Source organism: Phalacrocorax aristotelis, chromosome 3 (genome assembly GCF_949628215.1).
Source record: "Phalacrocorax aristotelis chromosome 3, bGulAri2.1, whole genome shotgun sequence".
Taxonomy (NCBI): domain Eukaryota; kingdom Metazoa; phylum Chordata; class Aves; order Suliformes; family Phalacrocoracidae; genus Phalacrocorax; species Phalacrocorax aristotelis.
Genome location: NC_134278.1, coordinates 91,230,583 through 91,247,484, shown reverse-complemented (window position 1 = coordinate 91,247,484; position 16,902 = coordinate 91,230,583). Strand labels below are relative to the sequence as shown.

At 40.0% G+C, this 16,902-nt stretch overlaps 1 pseudogene; it reads right to left on the bottom strand.

Annotated features, from left to right (window-relative positions):
- LOC142055064 (small ribosomal subunit protein uS5m-like) overlaps positions 1 to 16,902 on the bottom strand; it is a 71,147-nt pseudogene that overhangs the window by 35,551 nt on the left and 18,694 nt on the right.

Below are 16,902 nucleotides of genomic sequence, written 5' to 3'. Positions count from 1 at the left end.
TTGAACATCACACAGAAAGCAAAGCTGATAGAAAAACTGAGACATCCTCAGAATCTGTTGATTATTTTGATCACAAGCTAAACCATATAGCCTCTCCAAATTAAATCTGAAGCTTTCTTTTGGAAATCACTGCAACTTACCACTTACATTGAAGCATTTTTGTTAAATTATATCCAATATTCTTCCTAATAATTTCCAACATAGCAGAAATGCTAAGAAAAACAACTATCCACGGTGTGTTATGAAAACAATGTTTTCACTTTTCACTGGCTGGCAGCGTAACCGCCTTCTTCCCTAAATACTGCTCTAGAACTGTAAATGAACCCCAAATTTCATTTACACTGAGCAAAGGCTGTAAATGTTTAAAAAATAAAAAGGTAAATCACTAAATGGGTCACTTCCATCATGGCCAAACTATTATTCAATATTGTTCAGAATATTCTCAAACTTGTATTAGGCAATCAAAAGGGATTCAAAGAAATTGCAAGTTTTTCTTGATACATACTTCTGTGAAATTCCAGGAAGGGGAGAAGGAGGATAAAACAAAGCAATACATAGCCACTTCTTATAATCAAGAATCACATTGCCTGACTTTTTTTTCCCCTTTCAATTTCAGATTCTGCCTGAAAAAAACCATTTGCAACCAAAGACAATTACAGCATCATTTATTTTGTCTAGTAACAGTTAAGGTGTTTTGCATTGTAAAATAAACATCACTTCTACGTCACATCTGTGTTCAGGTCTTTTCATCACAGTGGTAATGAAACACTGAACACAGAGCTCTCTTCAGATAAGCATTACATATTCAGCTCTAAGTGCTGAACATATTCTTTAGTGTCACTGCACAGAAAGTTAAGTTTCTGCTGTCATTAGAAGGGACTTCAAAGAAGTATATGTTTGGGGTTTTTTTTTAATGTCTTACAACATTGTGGGGGAGGAAAGAGCAAGAATACTGGAAAGCTCTGGGCATGATGCGGGCATCTACAGGTACCGCCTCCAAAGACAGAAAGTCAAATGAGAAAGCATTTCCATGCAAACAGCAGCCCGCTCAGATCTTTTCCAAAGGCCTTCACCTTGACACATGAAAAGTCAGCAAGCAGATCCCTGAGGCTTGACTATCAGCAGTTCCACTAGGATTTCTCAAAATCCATTTTACGAAAGCAGGCAAAATTGCTGCAAATCATGGATACTGCCAAAGAATCCAATTTTCTCTGAGTTTCTATTTCAAAACCTAATGACCGCACAAACACATGAATATAAATTGCAAATGTATTTGTTTCCTTTTATGCAATTGAGAGTATACTTATAATTGATCTACATTTTAATACAGATACATTTTCCACAAAGAGTGTTCTATTATCAGCTTGGTTGTGGGAAAAAACCCTAACTTTGAAAACAATGGACAGTGGAGCAAAACGCAACGTCTTGGTACAAGAAGCAGAATAGATAAGAGATCCTTCCAGCCTCCTGCTTTTCCAATTTATCTCATGAACAAAAGCATTTCAGTGTAACATAGACAAACAGTGTTAATTAAAGCATTTAATACTTATTTTATTTGGTGTAGTCACAGTGAGATTCTGGAGAAAGGCTGGGGAGCTGAAAACAGTATAATGGTGAAGAACTGGAGACTCATTCCTTCACCAAACATTGCTTTATCGTTTACACATAACCTCCAAGATGATCATAAACATGATCCTCTTGGCACAATTCAGAGATTTGTTAGTCTACAAGAAGTAGACTTCTAGCTCACAGTAGAGGATATGAATGCCAACAGGCACTCTGTTCCCCCTCTGAAACCTCTCCGGTTGCATGGAAATACTGTAAACTTGGAAGAAAAATAACTATTTGCAACTGAAAAATATGGTCTTTCTCTACTCATAGCTAGCACAATAAGTAAAGGTGTAGTGGAAGAAGATTGCCCTGCAAGAATGGAGCATATAAAAATCACAGTATGTCCCCAATTATTTTTTTAAAAACACAAACTGGTCAATTTCAAACAAATTTGTCAGATGTTGAAGGCTATCAACATGGAGGTTTCTACAAACTTCTTGTACCTGTTTCCATTAGGAAATATGAATGCTGCTAAAGGAAGCTGCAGCATATGCTCAACCTCGTTTGCTACTACAGAATCTAACATCAGAATACTAAGAAGGGCTGAACTGCGGTATCTCAATCAGAGCTCGTGCTTGCTTAGACATCAGGGAATCCAGCCACGCCACAGCGTCAGGACAAGAGGATTCATTGCATTTGGTGATTTCAGGTCTATTCCTCCTACCACTTTGACAGTGCTTTGCATGCAGCCAATGTCCCAGTTCCTCTGCAAAATCATTAATTATCTGAACAAGAAGATGCTGAAAGAACTATGGGGATCTGAAAATCCCCACAATTTTAGCAGATTAAAAGGAAATCAGTGTATACTAATTGGAAACTGCTTTTTCTCAAGCACATTTATAATACAAGCTAACAGTTTTGTTTTCCTATTTTGACTGCAGTACCCTTTCTTCTTTTTGACAGAACTTGACCTGGCTATTATAGCCCTCCACACAGCCAACTTTAATGCAAGTAATCAACATCAACAGTATCAGCCAAAAGCAAAATCAAGGAAAACACCAGAAGGTAAAATTCAGACATGCATAAATGTTGTTTGCAACAGCTGTCACCTCTTTTAATGGAATATACTACTTAAAAATATATTTGAATTTAAAACCAACATAGTCTGGTGTTCAAAGTATGGAACTAGAACCGTGAAATTTTCTTGACTTTCTCTGTATTCCACCACTGACTTATGGGGAATTTGGAAAAATTAATTAATTTCTCAAATCTTCTATTGTTCAGTTTTAAGATTCGCTGACTGCCAAGTCCATTCTCACACCATTACCTCCCACAAAAGATCTGCTTTCAAGGTAATAAAATGAAATGCAGGGAAGTAAATAGAGGAAATCTTTCATTTGTATACTGCAGAACTATGCTGATATTAAAATAGAATGCATTGGTCTTAAAATTGAAGACAACCAAAAAATACTTGAAGTGGTGGGCAGGCAATCTCTCCTTAAATTCACAAGGTAAATCTGAGGGAAACAATGTATCTCAGATACTATGGAGACAGAAGCCACAAAATCATCTATACCAGCTACAGCAATGGAAAACCTGAAAAGGCAACAGAGTAGTAGATAGCAACAACGGCATGAATATACAAAGCAGAAACGTACAAAAATACCAGCGTAACTTCAGTCTACACAGACAAAGACATTAGATCACACTGGAAAGACAATGCTCCCTCTACACAATGGCTTGGTTCAAAGCATGCCTGAATTTTTAATTAATGCCCAATAGAATGTAACCAGAAAATATTCACAGACAGAAAGAAATTAATCAACAAAGCACCAGGCAGACAGGGGAGCACAGATGACTGCAAAAAGATCAGGCAACAATATAATTGTGATTCCATACACGTAATTTCCCATTTATGTTGACTTGTTGCGATGTATGTTCCAAGATCCAAGCTTGCACTGGGGCAAAGAGAGTTCTGAAAACATGAACAAGCTGAACTGTTAGAATGACTGGAGTATGCAACAAGCCTGAAACAACAGTGCTAGAAAACACCTTTCCTAGCTCATCTTACTATAGAAGCCTATGGAAAGACAACAATAAATATACAAGCATCATTAAGTGCTTCACAAGAAAAACTCAGCTGAATATGAGTAACAACTCATTTTCATATTCAAATACTTGGAAAGGATTAGTCTTCTAAATGTTAAACAATACTATTGAATTTCTAGTGGTCTGAATGACAACACTGCAAAAAAAGTGAAGGTCACCTCTCCACTCCACATATAGGGCCTCTAGTTTCACTACGATATTAAAAACTAGGCAGCAAATAAATAAACAAACATTAGTTACATTCAAACTACATAATCTTTAACTGTATTTCATTATAGGAACTAGAAAAAAAAAAAAAAAGCCTTAAAAGATCCTGCGGGATAAATCAGAAACTATGAAAAACATGGCTACATTTCATATTCAAGACAATTGTTGAAAACAGAAAAATATTTCCATACTTCAAGACTCCTATAACAGTCTACAACATAATACAGTACTCTGTAATATAGCATAATTTCATAGAGTCTGTAATACCTATATTAAACTAAGCAGTGATTTAACTGGTATTAAAACAACTTGTTATTTGATTTAGCTGCCTTGCTTCATGTATGGCTATATAAGACAGAAGTATAAAATTGATTTTCAATCACAGGAAAAGTTTGGATCTCACTTTCTCTGAGTCCCTTACCAGAAAGCCTAAATAAGACTAAGACAGATATTCAGTTTTCTTACCTCCATTAGGACCTGGGTCAGGAGGATCCAGAATGACACCTCCCCAGCAACTCCCACTCCATCCTCCCTCTCTCTTCACTTTTATTTTTCTTTTCTTCTCCCATGTATCTCTCTGCTGAACAATTTGAGACTGAATTCTCTCTCGTTCTTCTTTTTTTTCGCTGAGTAACTGCCTGGACTCTACCACTTTGTATCACAGGAACATTAAGACCAGGCCAGAGGAAACCGGAGCGTCCTTAAGAATAACAGAAAAAAAAAATTATTATATTTTATGCCAAATTAGAACTGAAACTCTGCACACTGGAAAAATGCAATAAAAGGAAAGGTTCTCACATATTTCAAGTGTGTTTTATGACACAGAATTTATATTTAAAAACGAAGAACAACATTAATCAACATCAGTATTTTTTTAAAAGACAAATCAAGCAGTTCTGACACCACAGAAATTAACAGCAATTTGTCAATTTATTAAATCAAGAAACACTATACATGAAAAGGTCAAGACATGTCTCCAGCCCCTTATTTGTCAATCTACCTTCACCGATCTCCTGGCCTTTATTGAGATTCTTCCTTAGCTTCTTCTTCCTTCTCTTTCCTCTTCCTTTCTTCACGCCCACACCAGTTTCTGCCAAAGCTCCTTTCCATAGCTCATCAGCTGTCACTGAAATAAAAAAGCATTCATAAATAATGTACAAGTACAGCTTATATTGGAAACTGAAGCTGAAAAAACCCAAAACCTTGAAATGTTAACCCGTGCTTGATCTTTGCTGGGATTTAAACTGTAGGATTACTGCCTTGCTAAGAAAGTGATTTCCTACGACGTGTATGTGTATCTGGTGCAGAGATGCGCCTCTACTCCTGATGACTGCAATCAGATAGGTACACAGGAAGGTGCATGGTTTTTAAAAGGATTTTCAAAATCAATTTAAAGGCAAACATTCCTAACCAGTAACCAGTAAGGTATTAAATCCCAGGTCATTAAAAGAAAATAATGTGTTAGTAACTCAGAGCAGCAATACCTGCAAGCACTTATCCAAGGGCAATTATCAATGACAGTAAACTCGAATCACTCCTAAAAATATTCAAAGTTAGCCCACTTTAAAAGCCAAAAAATACACGAAGTTAACCAACAAAGATCTGCTGTTGTTCTCAGGTTCTGACAAAACAGGAGGTTTCCCTTTTTGCCTGTACAAATGCAAAGGAATGTAAGGAGGAAGGAAGACATAGTAGTGTTGGGTTGAGGGTTGGGCTTGGTGATCCTAGAGGTCTTTTCCAACCTTAATGATTCTATGATGAACGTAAGACACTTTGAACAGCCTCATCGCAGAGCTCGGGCTTTGGTCAGGCCTCCTCACTCAGTAGCCACGTACATGACATCCACTATGATAAGACGTTTCACCCATCGTATGAGAGCATGACTTAGAAAGCACATATTTGGTAGTTATCTTCAAAGTACTGTTTGCCCAACTGATGGAAATATATGATATCCTCACCAAAACAACCACAAAACCTACACCAAAATGAAACTGGTGATGTGAAGAAGACATCACAGACAACGTTTCATCCTGTTAGTCCAGACAAGAAGGCTATCACCATGGAATACACAAGCATCACCATTGTTATATTTGCAGATTAATATTATTATGTGTTTCACCCAGGGGCAGTGTTACTATGGCAGTTTCAATCTCTTGTCTTCTCTGATTAGAAACTGATTTTGTTTACTGAAAGTCAGTAAACACTTTTAACCAGGGAAATTAAAATAACTATGCTCAAATGGCTACAGCTTCCGAACAGCAATTCATCCTTGTTAAGATTAATGCATGGAACTACTATGTTGACAACACAGCGAGGGACAGGCACTATCCAGGATTTCAAGAGGTACCACTAAGTGCCCAGGTTAATTTTTGTATTGAGTATGTTTGTATACACCGTCAAGGTGGCTCTTCCAAAGGTACGACGCCCACCTTTTCTGTCAAAAATCCTTTTCAAAGTGGGGTGCATACCTGTGATTCTTTTTTGAGAAGTATAATCCTAAATCAAGTGATCAAAGCTCAGTACATCAGAAAGCAAACATACAAGGAAGGACGCACAACACAACATGTCCAGGAAGCTACAAAATAGTATTCCCTCAAGATTGACAAGAGTAGAATGGCCTAGAAAGTCACTACATACCCACATAATATATTGTGGAAATAGTACAATAAGCCGAAGTATGTAATGCAGATTTCGCCTGTATTACAGACAAGTGGAAATTGTGTATTACAGACAAACAGAAATCCCCATGGATTGCACATAACAGCAACATTTATCACACTTCTTATATGCTGTGAGGTAAGAATTGTATTGGCTCCTGGGTAGGCTTTAGTATTTGTAAAAAAGAAACTTCTATCTGAAATTACACTCCCTTTTCTAGACATTCAAGTAAATCCCAATGTCCAGAGGTTTATGGTTAAAAAAAAAAAAAATCCCACAACAGTAACTGTATCAAATAGCTCAAAACCAGTGCCTGAACTGTCAGCCACTAAAAAAAATTCCAGCTGATTACAACAAACTGATGCATGTATGTGTGCTAAATGCAAAAAATAAAATCATAAAAAACAACCGTAAGCTGCACAGAACTCAACAAATAGAAAAATTTCACTGCTGACTCAGCATGTTACTTTCAATAAAACCAAACTGTGACAGGTACTAGACTGTCTACAGTAGTGAATATTACCCTAAGGTAACACTGCATTAAGGTTCAATGTAGAAAAAGACTGGTGGTAAGCAGGTAATGCATGATGCAGCTTTTCACATTCTAAGGTGGACTATAAGACTGCTGCATGAGTTGGAAGGCTGATGATCAATCATGTTAAGCTTCTTAGCTTATTCAGAAAACACTGTGTAACCAGCAATCTCTTTTTTTAAAAATGATATTCCTGCTAGCCTGGAAACATCGAATTACAATAAAGGTATTTACATTTTTCTTTTTGTGGCCTACTGAATTTTGCTGAAAGCATGCTTTATGAAAGCTGATTGCTAACAACCACTAATAGTAAGTTTGTATGACACTACTCTGTGTTGCTTCATCTACATAAAAGTTGTTTGTACTGTTCTGCAAAGGATTTGATTTTGTGTCTTTTTATACAATCCTTGAATTTCAGGAACCCTAGTGCTTACTTCAGAGGAAGATGCATATTAGGCCACATCTCCGTAACTCACAAGTATTACCAGACTGGCTGTAATCCATATCAGAAAGCAGTATCCTAGATCCTGATAAACTGAGATTAAAAGATTTCTTTGCTTCCTTAAAATGAGTTCCCAGCTTGCTTAGAATATAAACTACAAAGAAAGACAAATATCAGTAAGTTGGAAAACCGAAGGGAGTAAAACAGTTGAGCAGGCTCACTGCTTTCACTTATAAGCAACTCTTCCTTAAGTTTCCTGATGACAAATAGCCTTGTGGCAGCACAGCAGCAGACATCCAAAGACATTAATATTAATGATGTAATAAAAATACTAATGAACATGTTATAATAAATACGCTTCTTTCAATGTACTGTTGCCCACTAATGCCATTACATCTATGCATCTGTATTATATTAAAGAACTTATTAAGGTCTTTTCAAACACTAACATTCTCTTCCAGGTTTTAGCTTAGAACACATACTGTCATTTGAGTTCTCAGTTCTTGGAGAAGTAAGGAAGAGGGTCAGCAAGACCGCTACCCTGAACTTCAGAAGGGCAGACTTTAGATTGTTAAGGCATCTGGTTAACAGAGTCCCTTGGGAGGCAGACCCACAGGGCAAAGGAGTCCAGGAAGGCTGGATGTTATTAAAGAAGGCAGTCTCAAAGGCGCAGGAGCAGGCCGATCCCATGTGCCGTAAGTCGAGCAGGCGGGGGAGAAGACCGCCTTGGCTGAAGAGTGAGCTTTGGCTGGAACTCAAGAGAAAAAGGAGAGCTTACCGCCTTTGGAAGAAGGGGCCGGTGACTCAGGAGGACTACAAGGATGTTGTGAGGTTATGCAGGGAAAAGATTAGGAAGGCAAAGGCCCAGCTGGAACTTAAACTGGCCGCCACCGTTAAAGATAACAAAAAATGTTTTTATAAATACATCAGTGACAAAAGGAGGGCCAGGGAGAATCTCCCTCCTTTGTTGGATGTGGAAGGTAACCTTGCCACGAAAGATGAGGAGAAGGCTGAGGTACTTAATGCTTTCTTTGCCTCAGCCTTTAATAGTCAGACTGGTCATCCTTGGGCTTGTCGGGCCCCTGTGCTGGGAAATGGAGCTAGTATGCAGAATGAAGTCCCAGCTGTTGAAGAGGTGGCAGTCACCGACCTGCTCCTTCACCTCGATGTTCACAAGTCCATGGGGCCGGATGGGATCCACCCGAGGATACTGAGGGAGCTGGCAGAGGAGCTCGCCAAGCCACTCTCCATCATTTATCAGCAGTCCTGGTCAACCAGGGAGGTCCCAGGTGACTAGAAACTAGCAAATGTGACACCCCTCTACAAGAAGGGTCGGAAGGAGGATCTGGCCTCGGTGCCGGAAAAGGTCATGGAGCAGATCATCTTGAATGCCATTACGCAGCACATGCGGGACACCCAGGGGATCGGGCTCAGACAGCGTGGGTTTATGAAAGGGAGGTCATGCCTCACTAACCTGGTCTCCTTCTGTGATAAGGCGACCCACTTAGTGGATAAGGGGAAGGCTGTGGACGTTGTCTGCTTGGACTTTAGTAAGGCCTTTGACACTGTCTCCCACAGCATTCCCCTGGAGAAGCTGGCTGCTCACGGCTTGGACAAGTGCACTCTGTGCTGTGTTAAAAACTGGCTGGATGGCCGAGCCCAGAGAGTGGTGGTGAATGGAGTCAAATCCAATTGGCGGCTGGTCATGAGTGGTGTTCCCCAGGGCTCAGTGTTGGAGCCGCTCCTGTTCAATATCTTCCTTGATGATCTGGATGAGGGGATTGAGTGCACCCTCAGTAAGTTTGCAGATGACACCAAGCTGGGTGGAAGTGTCAATCTGCTGGAGGGTAGGAAGGCCCTACAGAGGGACCTGGACAGGCTGGATCGTTGGGCCAGAGCCAACGGTATGAGATTCAACAAGGCTACGTGCCAGGTCCTGCACTTGGGTCACAACAACCCCATGCAACGCTACAGGCTTGGGGAGGAGTGGCTGGAGAGCTGCCTGGAGGAAAAGGACCTGGGGGTATTGGTTGACAGATGGCTGAACATGAGCCGGCAGTGTGCTCAAGTGGCCAAGAAGGCCAATGGCATCCTGGCTTGTATCAGGAATAGTGTGGCCAGCAGGAACAGGGAGGTGATTGTGCCCCTGTACTCGGCACTGGTGAGGCCGCACCTTGAATACTGTGTTCAGTTTTGGGCCCCTCAGTACAAGAAGGACATTGAGGTGCTGGAGCATGTCCAAAGAAGGGCAACAAAGTTGGTGAAGGGTCTAGAGAACAAGTCTTATGAGGAGCAGCTGAGGGAGATAGGGTTGTTTAGTCTGGAGAAGAGGAGGCTGAGGGGAGACCTTATTGCTCTCTACAACTACCTGAAAGGAGGTTGTAGCAAAGTGGGGGTCGGTCTCTTCTCCCTAGTAACAAGCGATAGGATGAGAGGAAATGGCCTGAAGCTGTGCCAGGGGAAGTTTAGGTTGGATATTAGGAAAAACTTCTTCACCGAAAGGGTTGTCAAACATTGGAACAGGCTGCCCAGGGAGGTGGTTGGGTCTCCATCCCTGGAGGTATTTAAAAGAAGGGCAGACGTGGTTCTTGAGGATAGGTTAGCAGTTCGACTTGATGATCTTAAGGGTCTTTTCCAACTTTAACAAATCTATGATTCTATGATTAGCAGGTGAATTCTATAAAAGGTATGATATTTCAACGTCTTTCCTTCTCCAGACACCAACAGTTTTGCCACCATCTCCAAAAAAACCCATGAAACATGAAAGAGCATCTGCAAAGGGAATGTGCTGCTTACATATTCTATTACAAATTGCTTGATAAATTACACAGTCTAAACTCAACTGCTTAATAACCACAAGGAGACATTTTTTCCTGGAGGCAGGTCAAAGGCTTAAAAATCAACTCCTCTAGGAACCAAGCCTCACAAACCTCACTATGCTTAAGTGCAGAGGGCATTTCCTTGACCTTATCTTACCTTCTCTGAGGAACACATGCTTACCCATCTACAGAAAAGAGAACACACTCTTGTCAGATCATTTACATGGGGCCTCAAAAGTAGCCAAACAAATTCATAGAAGAAAAAGCCACCTAGAGCTATACGTTCAAAAAATTCCACGTCACAAATCACTGAAGGTTGTGAGGTTTTTCTAAGGAAGCATCCCTACATGCTCATCCAATTCTTACTTTCTTCCCATAGCATCAGCTGGTGTTGGAGACAGGATGCTCAGTTAGGTGGACATTTGGTCTGATCATGCAAGGTTTTTCTCATGTTCTACAATTTTAAAATTACGCCTCTAAGACACTACTGTAACGTACAGTTTTCCTATTCAGTATCTGCTGGTTTTGAAAGACACTTCTGAAAAAACAGTATAGGCTCCATAAGTTCTTAGAAAAAACACATATTTCTACCACCTCACCAGAACTGGAAGCACTAAGGACTGATAAAGAATAGGCCAAGCATTAAAAAGGTACGAAAACCAAATGATGGGCCTGTCCTCAGAGCTGGTCTCTAGGTATAGCCAAAATAGGATGAGAATAGGGAAAACAATATGGCACTTATTTGTACAATTTCGCCTTGTAGGAGTTCCAGTTGTAGAACAAGACATGATTGACATCAAGATTTTAACATCATAGAAGATATTAAAAACAAATCCATACTCACTCTTCTCTGACATAGTTGTACTTTCAAAAGTCTACTGTTATGGCTAACATTTTAAGGACACGCATCTCCGATAAGAACTATGCAACCTTGTATTAGACAGTGAAAAGTCTGTTCATGTCCTAGATAGCTTATAAACAAATTCTTCACTACTGACAGTTGCATTTCAGTGTTTGTTCTGAACAGGCAAAGCTGAGAGAGAGAGGTCATTCTGTCAGTGTTCATGAACAATTAGTATTAAGTCATCCTTCTAAAGCAGGATATGCTGAGAGTCCAGAAAGATAATGAAGTTAATCTTTATAACACTTCATAGAATCATAGGATTATTAAGGTTGGAAAAGATCTCTAGGATCATAAAGTCCAACCATCAACCCAACACCCCCAGGCCGCCTAAACCATGCCCTGAAGTGCCACATCTACACATTTTTTTGAACACCTCCAGGGATGGCAACTCCACTACCTCTCTGGGCAGCCTGTTCCAATGTCTAACCACTCTTCCAGTAAATATATTTTTCCTAATATCCAATCTAAACCTCCCTTGATGCAACTTAAAGCCATTTCCTCTTGTTCTATCACTAGTAACTTGGGAGAAGAGACCGACCCCCACTTTGCTACAACCTCCTTTCAGGTAGTTGTAGAGAACGACAAGGCCTCCTCTTCTCCAGACTGAACAACCCCAGCTCCTCATAAGACCTGCTCTCCAGACCCTTCACCAACTTTGTTGCCCTTCTTTGGACAAGCTCCAGCACCTCAATGTCCTTCTTGTACTGAGGGGCCCAAAACTGAACACAGTATTCAAGGTGTGGCCTCACCAGTGCCGAGTACAGGGGCACAATCACCTCCCTGCTCCTGCTGGCCACACTATTCCTGATACAAGCCAGGATGCCATTGGCCTTCTTGGGCACTTGAGCACACTGCTGGCTCATGTTCAGCCATCTGTCAATCAGCACCCCCAGGGCCTTCTCCACTTCTGACTATATAGCCAGTATCTAATACTGGTATTAAGATAAACACAGTAATCCACTCACTTTTAAATTACACAAGTTCTCAGTGACAACTCCACTGCCAATAAATCAATACCCCATCAAATAAGACTTTTTAACATGGCACTGAACTGACATGATGAAATTAAATTATTAAGTGTTGAGACTGCTGAGGTACAAGCAGAGCTGGATTATTCCAGTTAAACTGGGTTTTATGATCTCTCCAAAAAGACAACTGCAACCCTCTCTGTCAGACCTAACTACAGGAGTACTAAACATTAGGCTTTCCTTGTAAAACGACAGCTTTCTTCAGAAGCCTGAAAGGCCCATGAGTAGTTAATTTTTTAAAAAACCTTGGGTTTTAAAAAGCATTGGCTTTTAACCTATACTTTCTTATTTTTGATAACGGATCACAACAAATTTTGTCATTATTCTACCAATTTAACCAAAACAAGGCTCCAAAGCCAAAGAGAACTATGGTCAGATGCTTCCTCCATTTGTGAAATGGAAGACCGCAATAACTAAAATGCTGTTCAGAAATCTTATCAAAACTCTCAAACTTCTGGTAAAGCTACATATCTAGTAACAGCTACCTTCTGGTAGAACTGATTGATGCATAAACCTGCTAGTTACGGTGAATTACACCATTAAATGAAGCCTCAGCCACATGCCAGGGTGCTGAATCATTGTAAAATTGAAAGTCCTGTACTTTGTTTAACCTGCATGTTGCTGATGATCTCAGAAAATTAATCACTCTAACACTGTCCTTGTAAGTTACGTACCTTTCCGTTATGGGAAAAAATTAAAATTTACAACTAAGAATTTTTTAGGAACCAGTGTTCAAATTACATCAATCTACAAAATGTCCCAATAAGATGCCTCTATGTATTGATTGTTTGGTACTTCGGGTTCCGTTCACAATTTCCATGCTAAACGAGGGGGGTTTTTTATAATTTCATGGCTACTACACAATCACCAGATGCCCAGAATCAATTACCGAAGAGCAAGACAAACATGCCAATTCAGGAAAAAAGTTATTTAGAGAAATTAGAGAACACAAACACTCTGCACACTCTTGTTTCCAGGTGGCCATCAGAACTCCTCACCCTAAAAGCAATGCTTTTCTTCTGACAGGTTGTGTGCAGCGTTTCAACTGTGCATCTCTTATAAAAATTCTGCAACTGTACATTCAACATGCAGTTGTTCACAGTATTTGAACAGTTAAAGCAGCACTGGACATTCAGTACATCTTCACTATGGTGAGTGATCCTTAAATATCTTGAACGGTGAATTTGTTGAATCAACTTAAGGAACAGCATAGGCCCCAGTGCTGCAGCACGTAAATAACAACAATTTCTCTAGCTGTGCACAGTGCACCGTCATGGTGGGAAGTTCTCCATCTGGACTTCTGAAGCCCTTTTTCTCCTGCTAGGTACAGTAATCTTGAGAATAGTGGCATCTCTCATTAATTTCTGAGACTCTGATCTTAAGCTTTAACTAGTTACAAAAACAGCCTGAAAAATTCACAATAATTTGTAGTCTTAAGCATGTGTATGGTTTATTTCCATTAGTTTTAAAGAACAAGGGATTCATGCTTTATTTTTTTTTCCTAACACACACAATCCACCCTCCCCACTGGATCTAAGTTACTAAGTCACTAAATTTGAAGTTATGAAAACATATTGTTGCTTCTACTTGTGTCACCTTGTACATTTTAGTGAAATTCAACTCCCCATCTTCAACACTGTACAAAGAGTAAAATACACTGCAATCACAGATTCACAGAAAAATTTACATTACAATGGACTTTAAGAGGCCCTTGATCTAATCCCACACTCAAAGCAGAGACAACCTCAAAGCTAAATTCAATTTCAAGATTATGTGAAGATGGCCAGAGAGTTGCTCAGTCATATTTTTAATATCTCTAGTAAAAGAATTTCTACAACCTATTTGGAGCCCCCACCTTGATCCAGTGTTAAAGCACCCTCACGATAAAAAACTTTTTCCTACTGCATAACCAGAATTTTCCTTGACCAAACTTGTGTTCACTGCCCTTTGCTGCTTGCCTGTACACCTCAGAGAAGTGTGTCTCGGTCTTCTTTAGAAACACAAAATTGTTTAGGTTTGAAGGCAGCACAGGATTTCACCAACTCCAACCTCTAGCTCAAGCATGGCTACCTCAAGCTGGCTCAGTTCTTCTATCATGAAGTGCTCCTAAAATATCAATTAGCTAAATAAATCTCATTTATGCACCTGAAGAAGCAAACTGATTTACAATTATAATCAGGTTGCCAAGAGACCACCTGCACAAAAAACCTAGCCTAGAATTCCTGTAACAGAACTGGGAGGAGAACAAGATTTTTCTGAGCCAACTCATGTAAGCAGAAAAAATTCCTTACGTTCCATGTTAGGGAAGCAAAGAATAAAAAACAGTGCCTTCACTCTCAAAACTTCAGAGCCAAGGTGAGAACAGTAACCTAAGCCTGTGTCTATAATAAAAACTTCAATACTCAGGCAACCACTGGTATGACTGCCACAGCAAAACTTCCAGTGGCAACATATGCTAGAAGAGCTTTTCAACATCAAATTCTAGGTTCCCTATTAAGGCATCTATTCCCTAATAAGGCATATAAGATGCATATACAGGTTGCAGCTTACAGAACACAACTACAGTACAGAAATCACCTAAGCTGAAAACTATTAGTAATATGTAAAGAGCCTATTTTCCACATAAATTAGGCCTACAAAGACAAAAATCACAATGAAGTAGAAACAAAAAAACCAAGAACCAGTGTAAGTTAAAAGAGACTCCAGGTTTTTAATGAACTCATAGCCATCAATAAGACTGGAAGAACAATAGAAGCAGCTTCTTTTTTTACTCCTTTGCAAGCACATTCTGAAATAGTATCTATTAAAGAACTGAGCTTAAAGCTTTTTTCTCTATCAGTCAACAACAAACAATCAGGTCATTAAGTTACCCAAAGTTAAAAACAGATGAGAAGATTTTTGTATTTTATACAACTAACACTTGGAATTCTTAATTCAAATTAATGCTAAATCTATTTTGGTTTAAAGGAAACTTCCTTGAAGGACCCGAGGTATTCCACTAATATGAATTTCCAGCTGTTTTAAAAATACACAAAAAATAATGACTGTAGAATGGCTTAAAAATAGTGTTTGTATTTAGCTATCCACAGCCAGCACAGCCGGATAAATGTAATATCTCACATACACTATCTGATGAAATAATTTTCACGTTTAAAAGTTTGTATAAGAGAAATCTGAACTTCAGGTCAATTATAGCCTACCTCATGTGGCTGCTCAAGGACAACACGGCAAGAAAAACTGATAGTAGTGATAGTTGCCAGCGTAATGGGTGCTTGATCCAGCAGCTCCCTGAAGAAAGCCCAGGAAGAGTTTGCAAGGGGAGTGAGGTAGATGTAGCTGGCTCAGGACAGGAGACAGAAGGCAAAGGAAGTGATGGTGATCCTTTCATCCAAAGGAAAGGGTCCTTTAACTTAATTCAGTAGTCAAGACACCCATCTGGAATCTGCAGACCCAAAAGCTACTTGATTTGCAGGACTTAAGTGCAAGGTCCTGCACCTGGGTCAGGGCAATCCCCAGTACCAATGCAGGCTGTGGCATGAAGGGATTTAGAGCAGCCCTGCGGAGAAGGACTTGGGGGTACTGGTGGATGAAAAGCTAGACATGAGCTAGCAATGTGTGCTCACAGCCTAGACAGCCAACCATAACCTGGGCTGCATCAAAAGAAGCGTGGCAGCAGACAAAGGTGTTGCCCCAAAAACTTGGCTCTGTTACCTGGTGTGCATTGCCCAACTTACACATGGAGCCAAGGTATTTTCCTTTATTATGTAAACGCACAGATATGGGTGCAAGGTACAAACCAGCACACCACTGGCAGAAACTAACAGTTATTTATACACAAGATATTAATATAATACATATTCATTATTATTCTGTTAAATGACTCGTTAAAATTCTTCACCTACCATGTAAATGACTATGCATGCCCACTATGATTTTGAGACTTTTACTTCCTTAACCTTTTGGGTTGGCAGGTTTCCTGAGTGGGTGGTCTTTGAGTTGGTGGTTGTGATCTCCCTCTGCCAGAATTACCTTTCCCCTAGTTTCACTTAAATTTGGCGACACTACATAGTCCTTCACAGCCATTAACAAAGCAGACTTTCATTCACTTTGGGGCTTTTGTTCTACGACAGAGGTATATGCCACAGTATTGTTAGGGTAAAGTGAGATAAGTGAATCTTTATCAATATCAAAAGGAGGTGATTCTGCCCCTCTGCTCTGCGAGACCCTACCTGGAGTGCTTCGTCCAGCTCTGGAACCCTCAGCACAGGAAAGACATGGACCTGTTGGAGCTGGTCCAGAGGAGGGCCATGAAAACGGCCAGAGGGGTGGAACACCCCTCCTATGAAGAAAGGCTGAGAGACTTGGGGTGGTTTAGCTTGGAGAAGAAAAGGCTCCTGGGAGACCTTACAGCAACCTTTCAATACTTACAGGGGGCTTATAAGGAAGATGTAGACAAACTTTTCAGCAAGGCCTGTAGCAGAAAGACAAGAGGCAATGGTTTTAAACTAATGGAGGGTAGATATAAGGAATTTTTTTTTTTACTATGAGGGTAGTGAAACACTGGAAGACGTTGCCCAGAGAGGTGGTAGATGCCCCATCCCTGGAAACATTCATGGTCAGGCTGGGCTGGGCTCTGAGCAAACTGATCTAGT